Genomic DNA, 19,340 nt, shown 5'->3' with positions numbered 1-19,340 from the left:
TCAACACAATCTCGCCTCTCTGGCTTTGTCTCCAAACTAATAACCAAAGGTAAGGCACTGGAAGGTTCACCAGAATAAAATCCACTGTTTTATTGATCACACACGATATTAAAAAAACGTAAAGCACATCCAGAACGCATTAACTGTATCACCGCGTTTTCGTCACAAAAAACTTCTTCAGATGAGCATACCAACTTCTAAAACCCCTTTATATAGAGAAACATCCCCAATTAATGGACAAAATCACATATGAAGGTAAGATGAAGGACAGTTTGGGTGATGTCAATCAATATATGAGGGTTTCTCTGAACAAAGTAAATATTGCTTACAAAAGAATATAAGTATGTTTAAATGATTTGTTCATTGAAGGGCTTATAGACAATGATACCTACAGTTTTTTACATGTCGAGAAACTTTTAGTTATGTACTTACCACAACTTCGGATGTATGGGATCCATCTCGCCTACATTCATAACTGATGGGTTTGGGACTCGGCCACTATATACTAGAACAGAGTCTCTAATTGGCTGGGCTACCCCTTATCCCAGAATGCACCACGCCTGCTTCCCCAGATCTTGTTTGTTCGCTTTCAAAGCTACATCCAGACACAGAGACATACCAGCAACTGTAACAAACTAAAGTCCTTCAAGAGAAAAACTCAGTAAGTAGCAACATTCCCTCTAAACCCAATGGGAAGGGGGAAGGAGGGCGGGTATGTATGAATGCAGGCGAGATGGATCCCATACATCCGAAGTTATGGTAAGTACATAACTAAAAGATGTAATGGGATCCTATCTCGCCTACATTCATAACTGATGGGATAGCGTCCCTAGCACCTAAATCCCGGGTGGCTCATTGGAAAACACTCCTGAGAACTGTGGAACCAAAGGAAGCTCTACCTCGAGAAGCGACATCTATCTTGTAATGAGAAATGAAGGTGTGTGGAGAAGTCCAGGTAGCGGCCGCACAGATATCATCTATCGATAATTTGGAGTGGAATGCTATAGAAGTAGCCATTGCCCTGGTAGAATGAGCCCTGACTGGGAAGGGTAGCTCTTTGCCGGACCGTGAATAAATGAAGGAGATGCAATCTTTAATCCATTTGGCTATGGTGGTTTTAGCCACCGGTTGACCCAACCTATTTTCCGCAAAGGACACAAACAGCTGATCTGACTTTCGTGTCTGATTGGTCCTACTTAAATAAAAACGCAGTTGTCTGTGAACATCCAACTGATGGAAAATATATTCTGCGCTATTGGAGAATTTGGGAAAAAACACAGGGAGCTCCAAGGATTGTTGAATGCATAAGGGGGATGCTACCTTGGGCAAGAAAGAGGGATTTAACTTGAGGGACACTCTATCTTTATGAAAGATCAAATAAGGAGGATTAGAACAGAGAGCCTGAAGCTCTGAGACCCGCTTGGCAGAGGTTATTGCCACCAAAAAGGCGGTTTTCCAAGATAGAAATTTGATATCACAAGTAGCTGCTGGTTCAAAGGGGCGGGCAGTTAAAGAAGCTAGAACCATATTCAGGTCCAAGGGGGTACAGGATGGGCTATTGGGGGCCGAAGGAGCCACGCCCCTTTAAGGAAAGATTTGCAAAGCCTGTTTGCCATTAAGGAAGGCTCAAAGGAGACATGAAAATTAGAGATAGCCGCCAGTTGGACTTTAATTATGGAAACTGAAGAGCCCAAATAAAACAAAGAAGCCAGGAATTCTAAAACCTGAGGTACTGGGGCAGTAAGGGGATCTATACCTCGTTGCTGGGCCCAAAGAGCAAACCTCTTCCATTTGCTGGAATACAGTTTAATAGTGGAAGGTTTGTGAGAAGAGGACAAAATGTGGATGACGTCTGGAGAAAGAGTCATCTCTGACTAAGGTTGGAAGTGGAGTAACCAAGCGGCCAACCTCAAGGACCTGAGGGATGGGTGAGACTGTCCCAACTGATGAGTTAACAGGTCGGGCACCAGGTCCAGAAACCATGGGCCTTCCACCGCATACCTCAGAAGGAAGGGGAACCAAACCTGACGAGGTCAGTGTGGAGCGATCAAAATCATGCCGCTTCCTAGATAAATCGCCTTCTGTATCACCTTCGAGAGAAGGGGAATCGGAGGGAAGGCGTAAAGTGGACCGGGGGGCCAACTGTGAGCTAGAGCGTCCCTGGGGATCTGCCCCTGAGAGGGAGTCAGAGTGAAGAACTCCCTGCATTTCGCATTGTGAGGGCTGGCGAACAAGTTGCAACAAGGGAGGCCCCACTTGGCGAAGATGTTTGCAGCCACCCTGTCGTTGAGGGACCACTCGTGGGGCAACAGGAAAGTCCTGCTCAGTCTGTCTGCAATCACACTGGATTTCCCCGGAATGTGCGTTGCCACTAGGAAACGCTGGGTAGCAATCACCCAATGCCACACTCTCATGGCCTCTCGGCAAAGAGGGTAGGACCTGGTTCCGCCTTGCTTGTTTATGTACCAGACTACCGACATGTTGTCGGATAGAATCGCAATAGTACCCCGGGGAAGAGCATGATGAAGTGCTTGCAACGCCAGTAGCACCACTCTCATTTCCAGGATATTGATATGCAAGTGCGTTTCGTGAACCTGCCACGTGCCTTGGACAGACCTGTCCAGATAATGACCCCCCCCACCCTATCTGGGAGGCATCCGTGGTCACCGTGGCGACGGGAGGCTGAAGGGCAAAGGGTCACCCCTGGTCCAGGTTGGACCGAAGCAGCCACCAACGTAGGTCCCGACGGCAAATTTCCGTAATCTGGACTAAATGGTTCAAGGGGAGTTCCTGAAAGGACCATTGAACCGACAGTAGCCATTGCAGCACCCGCATGTGCAGCCTGGCTAAGGGGACTAGAAGAATAGTCGAGGCCATCGTGCCCAATAACTGCAGAATCAGTCTGGCCTGAACTCGTGATCTGGGTAACAAGGTTTGAACCTGAGACTGCAGGACCTGAATCCTTTCTACCGGCAAGAATGCCCGCATTCTTCTTGTGTCTAACTCTGCGCCTATAAAGGTAATACGCTGAGATGGCTGCAGCACAGATTTTCCCCAATTGAACGTGATTCCTAGTGAATGACCCAAACTGACTGTGGTCATAAGCGCCCGAACTAATAGATGCTTGGAGGTGGCAGTAAGGAGCCAGTCGTCTAGATAGGGAAACACTTGGAATCCTAGACTTCTCAAGTGAGCTGTCACTACTGCCAGACACTTGGTGAACACCCTGGGGGCTGTGGTGAGACCAAAGGGCAGTGCTCGGAACTGGAAATGACTGGCTCCCAGGCGGAAGTGTAAATGACTCCTGGACTCTTGACTTATCAGAATGTGATAGTAAGCGTCCTTGAGATCTATGGAGCACATTGAGACATCCTTCTCCAATAACGGGAGAATGGACTGAAGGGTGACCATTCGGAATTTGGATTTTTTTACAAAGTGATTCAATGATCTGAGGTCCAAAATGGGCCTCAAGTCCCCTGTCTTTTTTGGCACCAAAAATAGTCTTGAGTAAGTTCCTGATCCGATCTGGTCGGCGGGGACAGGCTGAATGACTCCTTTTCTTAGCAGCTTTGAAACCTCGACCGCTGCTTGATCCCGCTGACTGGGTGGCACATCCGGGATTTTCCTGATAGGAAGAGGGGGGATCTTGATGAAAGGGATGAGATAGCCTCCGGTTATGGTTCGGAGCACCCACTGATCCTTGGTGATAGATTCCCAAGCCTGCGGGTGTTCCGCAAAGCGACCCCCGACTGGCTCCGGAGATGCGCAGTCGGGCCACGTCTCAGGGACGGTGAGCGTAGGATGGACCACGAAAGGAATCGCGGTCTCCAGAGTTACGGGGGGCTCTGCCGCCTCTGGGGCGGCGTCTTCCTGAATTTCCCCCTCCCCTGCCTCTAGAGGGGGGATCACTCGGTGGAGTAGGGAAAGACCTTTGAGATTTCCTGAACCACGTTTTCCCTCCTCTCTGGGCCTTGGGGTAAGGTCTAGAGGGAGCGGAAAAACGGGCCCCCACGGCAGTCAAGGTCTTGCCCTCCTGCTCGCACCGAGTCAGTGTGTCCTTCACCTTGGGTCCAAACAGGGAGGACCCATCAAAGGCGTCGCAAAGGAAGACTTAAAGGCCTCCTAGGGGACACAGCGTAACCAGGCGTGTCTTCTAAGAGCCACGCCTGTTCCCGCTGCTCTACTCGCCCCTTCGGCCACATATGATATGAGCCTCATGGACGAGTTGACTATCGAAGATAGGGTAGTCATCTGGGCGCCAAGAGTTTGGGCTAACGCCTCAGGAAGATTACCCGTAAGAGACTCACCTAACTCTTTGAGGAGGTTCCTTTGGAGCCTGGTAAAATGACAAAGATAATTCAGCGACCGCAGGGTAAAGGCCGCTGAAGAAAGGGTACGCTTCCCGTACCTATCCATGCTCCTGGAATCCTTATTAGGAGGGTGAATAGACATTGAAGCCTCTGCCACGTCCTGCTGAGTGGCAGATGCCACCATCGCATCTACTGCAACTCCTTTAGTCAAAAATCCCTTTTGAGGAGGGGCTGAGAGGAACTTGTTATGCCTAGCAGGCACCGGTTCCACAGTGTCAGGGTGTTCCCACACCCTTCGAGAAACTAAATCTAGTAATTCATCGAAGGGTGGAGACACCCAGGAGGCGGAGGGCTGGGCCTCAAAGGCCTTGAGGAAGACTGGCTCCTCTGCGGAAGGGGTTTTGGACTGCCAATCGTCTCTCAGTCTCAGGATCTCAAGGATATCTGAGAATGAGACGTCATCCGAGGACGATTTTGGGGACCCCTCCGCATCATCAAGGTCAGTATCTGATGTGATAGACTCATCCTGGGAGTCAATGTGCTTCCTCTTGCACAATTTTTTTCTTGGCGGTTCATCTGAAGCGGATTCAGACGGACCTCCCGGAAGAAGGGAACCCCCCAAGGGGGGATCCTCAGGCCCTGGGGCCCCACTGTCGTGGGAATAAAGCACACCAGAAGCACCAGTTCCCAAGTCTAGGGACGGTGAGGTAGAGCCGGCAAGGACATGGCCAGCGCACTCCTCATGGCCTCAAAAGCAGGACCTCCAGACTCTACGGAGGACACAGGCTGAGAGACCTCGACGGTACAGGGAATCCCTGCGGCCGACGCTCCGAGGGGGAGACTAGGCACCGAAGCTACCAGTTCCAAAGTGTTCCCCTCGGCCCCGACCGAGGAAGCCCCGGTACCGAACCCTGACGCCGAAGACAGGGTAGGAATGATGGTCGGAACAGAGAAGCTCCGAGGGAGTCTCGGTTCCGACTGGACAACTCTGCTCCGCTCTACCATCACCAACTCCAACGGCTCCGAGGAGGTTGGAGGAGGAATCGGATGCGAAGTGGGGACCGGCTCCAGAGCCGAGTGGGCTGGAGCAGAGACCATTTTTGCAAAAACTGGGGACTGGAAAAGCCTCTGGATAACTCTGTCCAAATCTGAGTCTGACAACCTGGAGGATTTAGAGGAAATAGATGGGGGCCGAGACGACGACCTCTCTCGGCTCCGATAGACCAGGGGACCGGCTCCAAAATGGCTCCAACACCATCGGCACCGGATCCGGAACCGTATGAATAAGCATCGGCGCCGAAGGGGACTTCGGGGCCGGGGGGGGGGGGGTCTGAGCTGCACACCTCCAACGGCTCCGAGACCAAAGGAGCCAAAGCAGATGATTCGCCTCTCGATCCCCCAACCTGCGGCTCCGACACCAATGGAGCCGAGGAAAGAGGTATCGAGGCAGACCCTTCCACCCGAGGCTCCGAAGCCATTGGAGCCGAGGAAGAAGAGTTCGACCTATGCTTCTTGGAAGTCGGTTCCGACGGACTGGTCGGAGCCGACGACCTTTTCTTTTTCGAAGCTGGAGAGGAAGGAGAAGCCAAAGCTTCCTCAAAGGAGGGCTTAATAAGGCCCTTAAGGATCAATTTATTTTTTCGTTCTTGAAGGACCCTAGAGGAAAAAGCATGACAAACACTACATGTTTCCTGCAAATGTTTCGGTCCTAAACAATATACGCAAACAGCATGGCTATCAGTAAGAGACATTTTGTAGTTGCACTTGGTGCACTTTTTAAAACCAGACTTCTGCTCTTTCGACATCCTATCACACAACATCCTATCACACAACTATTTCCCACAACGTAAAGCAAACCTTAAAGTAGGGCACGAGCCCTTTGACTCAAAACGGGACTGGCCCGAGATACAGAACACAAAACGGGCAGAAGCCCTCTAACTTAAACAGACTTAGCCCGATAAATCAGGACGTAGAGAGAGACAAAATCAACACACTCGCACACAAATAAGGGCAAGAGCCCTCTAACTTAAACGGGCCTTGCCCGGTAAGTAGAAAAAATACCAACAACCAAAAAACAGGTTCACACACACATGTAAAGCTGTTAAAACAGCTGTTTGTTAAATTTGTGAAGAAAACCCTAGGTCAAAAGACCAAAAAGTAATCAAAAACCACTTATCTCCAGCCAAGTCGAGACCATGTCCAGCTTGAAAAGTGGCAAACGAGATCTGAGGAAGCAGGCGTGGTGCATTCTGGGATGAGGGGTAGCCCAGCCAATTAGAGACTTTGTTCTAGTATATAGTGGCAGAGTCGGAGCCGATGGATCGGCTCCGAACCCATCAGTTATGAATGTAGGCGAGATAGGATCCCATTACATCCTAGGATTCCATCATTTTTTGGCATCCCCAAGGTCCACAAGAATGTGGGCAACCCACCCTTAAGGCCAATAGTCTCTGCTGAAGGTTCCATAACAGCCCCCTTAGCTAAATTTGTGGATTCTAAGTTTAAAAAATTGTCCGTGGGGGGGGGGGGTTAAATCTACTCAAAGACTCATGGGACCTTTTGAAAAAAACTGCATTCGGGCCTATATTGTGACAACCTTACTTTTATCACGGTTGATGTGATAGATTTATTTTCTTCAATACCCCACACTCTGGGTTTAGAATGGTTAGAAGAGGTTTTAAGTGATATTAATGACATAAGTTACAATGATTTTAGAACATGTTTAATCTTAATGGATGTGATTTTAAAGAATATTTTTATATTTTTTGAGGGCGAGTATTTTAAACAACTAAGAGGTGTTGCTATGGGGGCCCATTGTGCCCCCACGTATGCTAACATTATACTTTCCTACTTGGAAAAGAAATTTGTGTTCAATTGTGATTTCAGGTGGTGGTGGAATTTTTATGCTCGTTTTTTGGATGACATTTGTTTATTTTGGGTAGAACCTGAGAGTAGGTTTTTAGATTTCTTTAACTATTTGTCTAGCACCACAGATATTTTAAGATTTATGTATGAAATCAATTCTGACGAGATGAGATACTTGGACCTCAGTATCAGTAAGGCTGGAGGGAATTTCAAAACTAGAGTTTACAGAAAAGCAACATTTTCAAACTCCTACCTATATTATACCAGTGCACACCCATATCACCAGAAGAAAGGGGTAGTAAAGAGTCAGTTTGTTCAGATATCCAGAATGACCTCAGATGACAATGATTTTATTAATGAAATTGCTTATCTTATGGATTTGTTCAGGGCTAGGGGCTACCCAGAAAAGCTTCAAGCAGAAGTATATAATGAAGTCTTGGAAGCAAGAAAATCTAGGTTTGCCCCCATTTTCAGGAGTGACAATCAGGACCTTGAAAATATTCAAATATTGGAGAGGTCAGGTGATAATGGGTACAACAGTGCTTTGGTTATTACTTATGATGGGGATGCTGGGTTGGCCAGAAATATTATAGAAAGAGAATGGAACAGATTTGCTAGTACATCAGACCTGCAGTATATATTTGATAAGCCTTTTAAGTGTATTTACAGAAGGGGACGCTGTATTAAAAACATTTTGGAGAATGGCACCCCTAGATTTTAAGTGTATTTACAGAAGGGGACGCTGTATTAAAAACATTTTGGAGAATGGTACCCCTAGGACAGGTGTTTACATCTCACAAGGGATATTTGGCTAGGCTTAAAATGGCTCGCACGGGCAGTTAGCTTAGTACTGATCTATGAACCTATGAACCTTTCTAATAAATGGGGCACATACAACTGTGGTTGTTGTGCCCAATGCCCTTATGTCAAAGTTGGAGAGATGGTTCATCTGAAAAGCAAAGACAGACTTATTAAATGGTTTTGCTAATTGCAATACTAATGGTATTATTTATTTACCCATGTGTGACAAATGTGAAGCATTCTATACAGGCAAAACTGAGAGAAAATTAAAGTCAAGAATGCATGAACACGGGTACGATACAAAAAAGATGAACAGTAACAATTCTCTGTATGAACATACTTTGAACTGTGCAGGAGCTGATTTTTATTTTTATGGAATAGAAATATTGCCCATTGATCCTAGAGGTGGCCCTTGGGAAATATGTCTAGAATACAGGGAACTGTACTGGCAACTAGTTCTTGAAGCTACCAGGTATCCTGGTTTGAATGAGATGGTTATATTGAAGCCAGTCTTAAAGCTTAGGTCAGCTAAACTTTAAATTATATGATTGTCCAGCAGATGGTGCTGTTTAACATTTTGTATGACCTACACAACAGTGTTTTAAATGTGGTTTTATAAAGGTTTTACATTTTTAAACATTTATTTTTTATTTACACGTTTTTACAAATTGTAAATAATGTATGTTTTTTACAAGATTCCTGCTTGATCAACAAATGATTTTCTATGCACTTCTGTACTTATTGTGTTTCATTGTTTGTGTATATATATTTTTTGCACTGTTTTTAAAAGTATAACAGTTTGTTAATTGATTAATTGGGGGTGTTTCTGTATTACAAAGGGGTTTTAGAAGTTGTTATGCTCATCTGAAGAGGTTTTTTGTGACGAAAACGCGGTGATACAGTTAATGCGTTCTGGATGTGCTTCACGTTTTTTTAATATCGTGTGCGATCAATAAAACATTGGATTTTATTCTGGTAAACCTTCCAGTGCCTTACTTTTGGTTATCAGTTTACTTTTGGCACTTTTTCCACTTTCTTTATTTGTCTCCAAACTGTTTAACCTGAGCTGACCCTCTAATATACTCATTTCTAATCTTGCCCATCCTCGTCGCACCCAGTGCAAATCTTAACTTCCTTAACTCTGCCACCTCCAGCTCAAACTCTTGCCTTTTCTTCAGTGCCACTTTATCCAACCCATATAATATATGGTCTCACTACCATCTTGTAGACCTTCCCTTTCACTCTTACTGGTACCTGTCTGTGTCTAATCACTCCTGACACTCTTCTGTACCCACACCCACTCCACCCTGCCTGCACTCTCTTCTTCACCTCTTCCACACTCATCATTACTCTGAACTGTTGATCCCAAGTATTTAAATTCATCCACTTTTGCCAACTCTATTCCCTACATCCTCACCATTCCTCTGTCCTCCCTCTCATTCACAGACATATATGCTGGCTTAGTCCTGCTGATCTTTATTCCTCTCCCCTCCTCTCTAGAGCATATTTTCACCTCTCCAGCATCTCCTCAACCTGTTCCCTACTCTCACTACAGATGACAATGTCATCCGAAAACATCGTAGTCCATAGGGACTCCTGTCTGATTTCGTCTGTCAACCTGTCCATCACCAATGCAAATAAAGGGCTCAGAGATGATCCTTGATGTCGTCCCCCCTCCACCTTGCACGCATCTGTCACTCCTATTGCAGACTCAGCACTGGCACACTGCCCTCGAATATATCATGTTCCACTACTACATATTTCTCTGCCACTCCCGACTTCCTCATACAATACCACAACTCCTCTCTAGGCATCCTGTCATATGCTTTCTGTAAGTCCACAAAGATACAATGCAAATCGCTCCGACCTTCTCTATACTTCTCCATTAACACCCTCAGAGCAAACATTGCATTTGTAGTGCTCTTTCCTGGAATGCAACCGTGCTCCTGCTCACTAATCATCACCTCCCTTCTTAACCAAGCTTCCACTACTCTTTCCCATAACTTCATGCTGCGTCTGATCAGATTTATCCCTCTGTAGTTACTACAGCTCTGCACAGCACCCTTATTCATAAAAATCGGCACCAATACACTTCTTCTCCATTCCTCAGGCATCCTCTCACTTTCCAAGATTTCATTAAACAATCTGATCAAAAACTCCACTGCCATCTCTCCTAAACATCTCCAAGCTTCCACAGGTATGTTGTCTAGACTAACAGCCTTTCCATTCTTCATCCTCTTCTTAGCCGTCCTTACCTCCTCCTTGCTAATACTTGGCACTTCCTGATTCACTATCCCCACATCATCCAACCTGCTCTCTCTCATTCTCTTTATTCATCAGCCCCTCAAAGTACTCCTTCATCTGCTCAACACACACTCTTCGCTTATGAGCAAGTTTCCCCCATTATCCTTTATCACCCTAACGTGCTGCATATCACTCCCAGCTTGGTCCCTCTGTCTAGCCAATCGGTACACGTCCTTTGCTCCATCTTTAGTGTCCAACCTTTCATACAACTCATACATACATATATACTTTTATTTTATTCTTTTTTACAATAAAATAATGTCACTTCGACAAGTGTTCATGTTCAGAGGTGAACTACAAACCTGGTTTGCTTGGCTGAGTTTCTTGCTTCAAAATATAAAAACATGCAAATACAACTTCAGCAACTAGACCAGGTTTGCCTGAAATGCAGATCTCACGTATATTGCGACATGCTAAGTTTTAGTACAGACTGCCAATCACACATAATGAATTAAGACAATATTTCATTTTTAAAAACTAAAGAGCTATATTTTAATGAGATCAAGCCTACCCTTAAAAATGCACTGACAACTCTTCTACATATCCTTTGCTAGACCCCCTTCTTATGTTCATGGTGCAGTCTGCTCCTTGTTTTCTATGCTATTCTTTCATTTTTCATCTGTGTTGCATGTTTCTTTTTGAAGGGTCTGTAGGTGGTTTATTTTCTTGTTAACAGTGCAAGCTGTCTCTTTAACCACTGCTATATCAGGTACCACTATAGCATGAGTTGCTACTGAAAACAGGACAGAGAAATCTTAGAAAGCTATTCCAAAATACCAAAAGCTAAATAAAATACATAAATATGTGCATACTTATATACTGATAGAAGGTAAGGGGCACTTGCTAATCACCAAGACCGCACAGCTTCACCCCTTTTTTCCATTACCTCTGAATATACCCCCACCATTTATTTACATAATTTACTAGTACCAGTTCCAAGCTTATCCAAATCCTTATCTTTGATTCAGACTTTCAGCAAGTCATTCCAAGCATGTCCCCCTTTCCAGGAAAAGAAAATCTGTTTCCCTTTATGGTGTCCCCCTTATGGTGTAAGGACTCCACTATCATACTACAGATCCCCAGCAGATGGCAATCCTTTCAGATGAAAAGGGTTTCATTTTCAAATGTCATTATCTGAAAATACTAGGATCCCTAGAATCATATTTTCCAAATCCCTTAGAGTCTTTCTTTAAATAATTTATATGACATAACTTGAACAAATTTTTTAAACCCTTCTCCCCACTGACCTCAAAACCTCAGTGGACAACCAAATGCTGACGGCTTCCATTTATTCCACCTAGGAATAAGAGCTTAGAGTCAAACTCCCTGGAACTGCATTACTGAGGGAAGGCCTATTCTAATATATGTTCTACTCATTTGTCCATCACCTCAAGCATAGGTACTTTGAGACCTGAGTATGCATAACCTTGCAAAGAGTTACCATGGGCTTTCTAACTTGATTACCGCTCCCCATTCTTACCCTGACAAAGATAAGACAGACATCCACTATTCACACCTGTTCTCTTAATCTCACTCTGCTACTAGATATTGGGTTGTACATATGCTTGTTCTAGCAAGATTCAAACAAAAGAACAGTGGCTGTACTGACAGCCTAATCTAGACTCCCAACTTTCAGAATACCACTTTTCCAAATGGTGGCCTCAAACTGCAAATACAACTCCAAAGTATTTCTACACAGACAAAGACAAAGGTCATGACAGATTTCCTTTTACAAGCAAATCATTACCTATACATTGTTGCTTTCTACTTGCCCTCTTCAAAGCACCCTCTCACTATTTAACTACCTTCCAGTGACATGAAACACAGAAACCTAAGTCACTCCTTAACTGCGGACTTATCCTTATAGGCGTGCACTTCATCCTTGAAATTCACATATCCTATATGCGTATGCTGTCGCATTTCCTTAAATTTTATTGTAATGACCGTTAGCTTTTTAATGAAGCAACATTTTGCCCTGTGACACTTTTAAATTTCGTTTATGATTTTTGATTACAGTAGGTATTGATTTTTTTACAGCTGCTTATATCTGTATTCTGATCATTCCTCTAGGGCCCTATATGTTGTACCTGTAGTTTAAAATTCATCATAGGCATCCAGTTCCTGATATTTTTTAAAGTGACTTTAAATAATGTTGTACCTCACACATACATACATACACACAATCTGCACTCCTCTAGTGGTGTACAAAGGTCATTATAACCAAAATAAACGACAGACCAAATTCAAAACAAAAATCCACATCATACCAATGGCCGTACTTAATTAAAACAAAAATGAACACTGCATAAAAACATCCATTTATTATGATTAATAAAACTGAGCACTTTTATCCTTAACACCAGACTTCTTCAGAGTTAATTCACTTAGAAGCCCTTATTTGAATAGTTAATTCATCATTTATCTAAACCAAATACCCACTTTAATTTAACACCTCTTTACATAGCATATTTAGTCTAATACACAAATATCAGCTAAAAAAAAAAAAACAAAAAAAAAAATTCACCTTTGGGCTGGAGCCAAGTGCAATTGCAATTCACAAGAGGTGGTAGTGTGATTCATACTCAGGTTTTTATGTAGGGAAAACTATAAGAAAGCTGCCCAGAAGAATGTATAAACATTGTTTGACTATCAAGAAGAAAGATACTGTTAATGGCCAAACACTAACTTACATGTGCAAATTTCAGAAAATGTCAGTTTTTTGTGCTTGACTCAGTAAGCATGAATGACTTTGTTGGCAGCTGAAATGCCATGAAGTCTAGTTGGCAAATAAGGCTTTGTGCTGACAAACTACCTGTTCTCAATGAATCTATAAACATTAAATGTTTTCTTTTGGCACAAAGGCTGTGAGATGACAGTAATGCTATTACAGGAGTACTAATATTTCATACTTGAAGTTTTTTCAAATTTATCTGAAGTGGATGATGACAAATTAAACCATTAGATTACATCTTGTATTTTAAATACACATTGTGTCTTTTTAATGTTTGTTAGATACACAATCTCTAAGAAAATTAGTAAGATCTTGATTTAGTATCATTGGCTGGACTGAATCATGTGATTACACGACACAGTTTTAAACTCCAGTTTGTACTTTTTTTTTTTTTTTTAATTTTTAACTCTGATGAAGTCCTAGTAAAATAAAAGAATGACAGCACTCAGAGTCAGTAAAAACCTGTGTTGGAGACAGTTTCCTTACTAGCTATTGTGGAATTATTTTAGAAGTTTTATAATGAATTTTATAACAATACAAAAATCTATCTACTGTTGTTAAATAGCATAAATTACAATTTTTGTGCTCTGATTATAAGTGTACTATATAATGATAAAGAATAATTTCACCCAGGCTTTTTTTTACAGCATTCAAATGTAGTTGCCATATACAAAGGTTATTGTCTCTAGCAATTCAGCATGACTAGCACTGAAAATTAATATAGTTTTAGAAATTCACTTTTTATATTCCAAATAGTTCTTTTTTTTTACAAAATATATTTAATGTTTTACAGTGTGTTAAAGACATTACAATTAGCATATTTTCAAGACGTTTAGCATAACATGTGCTTAAATGCAGATGACATCCTTGAACACTCAAATGAAGGAATGTTTTTTTTTCTTTGTTGCAAAGATGGTCATATAGCATGTTTAAAGAGAATAGCGCAAACAATCTTAATAAAACATTACTTATTAAACAGCAAAATCATACCCCAAAACCAACAAATTAAAAAAGCCAGATATTTTTTATAAAGTACACAAGTAAGCATTTACAACATTGTTATTATTTACAAAGACATTCTAAAGTATCGGTTCTCTAATCCAACCATGTCACATCAGAAGCACAAATAGAAAAAAAAAAAAAAAAAGGGAGTAACCTTAATATGTCCCTTTTTGGGCTCACTTCACTACCATCATCTGACTGACTGCTTAGGAGTGTGGCATAAATAATAATAGGGGCACTGTGAACTAACATCGGGTGGCATGGTACCTGGGCAACTTTTTGGGCTAGGCTTGTAAAGGCTCCAGGGCCATTAGCCTAGTACACACCTATGAAGCAGTTCAAAACTCACTCTTCCACTTACTGAAAACTTTATTAATGTTTTACATTACTATATCCAATGTCACACAATATGTACCGAAACACCCCATTTCTCTTTTCCCTGCATCCTATGACCTCACTACAAAGTAAAACACAAGTATGACAAACCAAGTGCACTAAGATGTCAACATCTGAACGCATTTTAACATACATTATACGATCTGATAACAGAGCACATAGCCAGCGGTAGTGCTCCCTAAAAAAGATTATGATTAACTTCTTTGTCATGTCAAAGGCTTACTCTGAATCAAAAAAAAAGACAGTTCATTTTATAGAACATATGCCACTTTTCAGTCTTTATACTCTAAGCAAACTATAAACACCATTCATATAACTGAATTAGATTTCTAAGAGTTCTCAAATATTTTGAAACTTTAAATGGACTATTTCAAGTGGATTTTAAATTTTTTGATGTCTTTTAAGACAGTTCAGGTTGTACTTCTCTGATGGGACACTTCTGTAGCAGTTAGTTTCTGCATTTCAGTATTTTCATAAGTCAGCTATATGTGTCTGTATTGGGTCTACTGTAAGTGCCCGAGTCCCAGACACTCAAAGGCACTTTCAACCAGCCAGGGACTCTGGTGTCTTAGAGCATACATGGCAGCCCACTTGCACTCTACTACATTTTCAGGCAAGATGCAGCAGCTGTACAAAGAATAGAGCTACCACACTTAGCCCGAACACAACAGCAGAGTTCAGGCAAGATAAGTGCAGCAACTGGAGGGAGGAAGTGGGAGGGCCTACTATCGTAGTCTGTGGCTTCAGGCAGTGACTGGGAATGGAATTTAGGTTTAGGGAGGTGGATTTAGGGTTACTCAGCAGGAGGGGAGTTTAGGGTTATGGATTGTTTTTGTACTTTAGGGTTAGGGAACAGAAGGGGAGTTTAGGGTTACGGATTGCTTGAGGATGTTAGGGAGTGGGAAAGGAGTTTAGGTTTAGGGAGCAGGAAAGGAATTATAGGCTTAGGGAGCAGGAAGGGAGTTTAGGGTTAGGAATTGTGAGAGGATTTGTAGGGTTATGGAGCAATTGGGGACGAATGCTATTGTTAGGGTTAGGGAGCAGGTGAGAGTTTTAGGGTTAGAATTAGTGTTCTGGTAATGATATGCATGCAGTTCAGCAGGGTCAGTTCTTGGGAGAGCTGGGTAATTAACCAATATTGGGCTAGTGGGAGTTACATGTGGCAGCAAGCAAGTGTGTCATGAGCACTTGTAGCAAACCCTTCTGTATTCCTGTGTCATGTCTGGCTATAACATTTTTTCATGCTGCACAAATGTATTTGTCTTAATATTTGCATTCAGTTGTTCTACCTTTTCCATAAGCTACAAATGATCTGGTGTGATTGTCTTTTTTTCTTTTTCTTTTTCATAAACTTTTTATTGAATCACACATTGCAAACTAAGTCAGCACCATAAAGCTTTTATCCTAATATCTAAATAACAATATCATTGCTTTGCCTAACAATCCACTTTATCAAACCCGTGAAGGTGAAGTTTACTACTAATACTATTTTCTTATCATAACATTCCTCTCAGAACAACATATTTACAAGTTTAACTGTCAAGTTATTACTCAGTCAGTCTAATACTTGTTAATATCACATATCCATAAAATTATCTGGCTCCCACATCAGACCAAATAGTACCCATTTCATTTTTATTTTCCTTCAGCTGTGGATCTGAAGGAACCAGTTCATGCTTCTACATTTGCTGCCTTATCTTTATTAAATCACTGAATGTGGTTTTAAACGTCTGTTTCCACTTACGAGTTATTACTTTTTTTCCCCCACAGGTAAAGCCAATAGATGGGCTTGCTTTATTGGAACTTCCTGTTATTCCCATCCCTCCAAAAACATAAGCCCTATTTGTAACCAAATCTTACTCCACAATTCTTGCAAGTCTGATTTAAATACCTCTGATGCTTTACAATCCCAAACCATGTATGTCCACTGTCTGAGTTCACCTGCATCACATCTGAAGCAATACAAAGGTAGAGCTAGTTATACTGCCAAGAGGTGTGAGGATGCATAAAAATAGTTAAGCAAAATCTGCCAACAAAGTCTAAACTTTCTAGATTCTGGTAGCATACTTTTATTTTCTTTTTCTTTTTATTTTACATTTGTTGACTGGGATAGTCCGACTGGATACATGTCCATTTTTAGCAGAGGCCCGGGGAGAAAAGCTCCAAGATAAGCAGATAAGATTACTTAACACAATTTATACATTGGTTACGTACTTAAATAAGAAGTTATACAGTTCCAAAGTTTGAGAAGACCCAGGTGTAAGACCAGGATATGTAACACAACTAAGCTAAATTCATTTTTTAACACCATACTAAAAGAGAGTTAGTCAGGTCTGATGCACTGACATAGCAAGTTTAGTTTCAAATACTGTGAGTCTTTTCTTAAATTGACTTAGGGTGGTACGTAGGGTAATATCAGCCGGGAGGCAGTTCCAGGTTCTACCTACAGAGTTGGCAAAGAGATTCTCTTGTTGAGTTATTAGTTTTGACAGTTTGAACTAGCAATCTATTGGAAGATCAAAGAGGTCTAGGATTATTATAGGGGGTAATAATGTTTTTAAGTGCAGGAGTATTGTCCGGATTGTTAAGAACTTTATATGCCAGAATAAGTTGGTTATACTGGATCAAACTGGGCAGTTCTAGCAACCCAAGTTCATTTAGATTGATACAATGGTGTGTCCTAACAGGCAGACCAGTGGCAAATCTGGCAATGTGGTTGTAGCCGGTAGAGAGTTTGTTAAGAACAGACTTGTTTAAGTTATTGAGTAAAGGGGATGCGTAGAGAAGAGTTGAGAGTAGGTGAGAGCGTACAATGGCAATTCTAGCCAGTGGGGTTAGAAAGGATTTAATCATGTAATGTGACCCTAGTTTTCTATTGACAACTTATGGTTTAATATTACTACAGACCTTAAAGGCTCTTGTTTTTGTTCATTAACTTCATATCCTCAAAGCCTTCCAAACTAATGTAACTCTAAAAAATTATCTTTAAACTTCCATCTGGCAATGTCGAGTAAATTAGACGGGCTTCTGCATATAAAGAGATTTATATGTCCATCCTTTACCCTATAGGCAGAAAACTTACTTCTGAACCTAGCTTCCAGTGGGTCCATGTATATAGTAAATAATAATGAAGAAAGGGAACACCCCAGTCTAGTCACTCAAAATATCTTCGATACCCAACTCCATAACTTTAGTCTGTGGCTCCCCAGTATAATGTTATTGTTAAGTTCATAAACTGCACAAAGAACCCTATGTGCTGTAAAACCCCACGAAGAAAACTCCCAATTCACCCTGTATAACACTTTTTCTGCATTCATACTAGCCACTAAAGGTGAGGGGAATTCATTTTTATTTTTTTCTATCAAAGACGATAAGGTGTTCAATGAGTTATTTATTCTGCAACAAACTTTGTTTTGTCCTCATATACAAGTTGTGGTAGGATTTTTGTTAACCTATTAGCTATCAATGAAGTTATTCATTTATGATCATAATTTAGAATGCGGTCTAAAAGAACTAAGTTGGATTTTATCTAGCTTCACAAATACTGTAATCTTAAATACAATAAGCAAAGATTTTATGATCTTTATTAACATGATTTGCTAATTCTGTTTATATAGCTGCAAAGGAAACACGTCTGTGCTCGGCTTCTTGCGTTGCTAATGTTTATATTTCTTAAAGGTTATCTCCACTTCCTCCTCCATCACCTTCCCTATCAAAAAAGGCATTTACTCAGGATTCAACCTCTTTATATCTAGTTACCCAAAATAGTTTGGCATTTTTTTCTCTCCCTGCAATTATCAGGTTCATAAGTGTGTACTAGGCTAATGGTCCTGGAGCCTTTACAAGCCTAGCCTATAGGATTACCCTGTCATCGTGCCCGACCTTAGTTCCCAGTGCCTCTGTCGAGTAGAGCCACTGGAGTGATCCTTGGGTTGAATTTTCTATTTCCCATCCACTCATCAAGATTTCTCTTGAAGAGGGCCAGTGAGGTGCTCTGTTTGACATGTATGGAAAGTCTATTCCATAGCATGGGCAGTCTCTAGATTATGAACTTGTCCCACTAGCATGTTCTGTTGATTGTGGTAATGAGGTTGAGGTCTCTGGAGCGTGTGGTGCAGAGGGACTGGGATTCTTTTAATGTAGCATTTCTAACAGAGCTGAGTCAGACATGGCTTTGTAAGTCAAGCAGAGATTGCTTCTAAATAGGCGATATGAGCCAGAATAGTTGGGATTTTGTTTGAGTCTGTCCCTATACAAGTGTTTAAAGTCTAGGATCCTCTGTGAGGTACTTTTGCGGCCTCTCCAGTTGTTGCAGGTGTCTAGAGAGGTACATGCCAAATAGGGCATTGTACTCGATGATTGGCCTAATGAGGGAAGAGTAGAGGGAGACAATGACTTCTTCCTTCCTGGATGCAAAACCCTTAGTAATGAGATGTGCCACACAGAAGGACTTTCTGACCACAGTGGCAATGTGGTGGTCAAAAGAGAGGTTGCTGTCAAACTGTGTTCGCAGATCTCTTATAATGCCTTCTGTGTTCAGTGGACTACCATCGATGTGGTAATTCATGAAACTGGGTTTTTTTCCAAAGGGGATGACGACACATTTTTTGGCATTGAGCTTAAGGTCATGGTTCTGACACCAGTCGCTGGTCTCAGTGAGGCCTTTCTGTAGAATGTCAACATCTTAAAAACCTCAGCTTTGGCCGGCTAAGAACTTGCTATATTCAACTGGACGTATAAGAGAATTTAAGTACCTTTATCTGCTCTTTTTTTTCAAAAAAATACAGTATTTAAATTGATTTTAACTGTGTGGAATGAATATTATCTGAACTGGAAGTTAGTCAGTGTTTGCTGAATTTTGTTATTTGCTAGTAATTACAGGTGTGGGGGTAGTCACATTCTTTGATTTCCTGTCCTTGCCTATTTAAGTG

The 19,340-nt window shown here is 41.9% G+C and overlaps 1 protein-coding gene across 4 annotated transcripts in view; it reads left to right on the top strand.

Annotated features, from left to right (window-relative positions):
- Positions 1–19,340, top strand: part of STIM1 (stromal interaction molecule 1) — a 2,200,738-nt gene that overhangs the window by 803,932 nt on the left and 1,377,466 nt on the right. The window lies entirely within an intron of this gene.

The sequence above is a fragment of the Protopterus annectens genome, chromosome 5.part1 (genome assembly GCF_019279795.1).
Source record: "Protopterus annectens isolate FY-2018-M chromosome 5.part1, PAN1.0, whole genome shotgun sequence".
NCBI lineage: Eukaryota > Metazoa > Chordata > Ceratodontiformes > Protopteridae > Protopterus > Protopterus annectens.
Note: the sequence above shows the minus strand (reverse complement) of the source record. Positions and strands in the feature narration are given on the sequence as shown.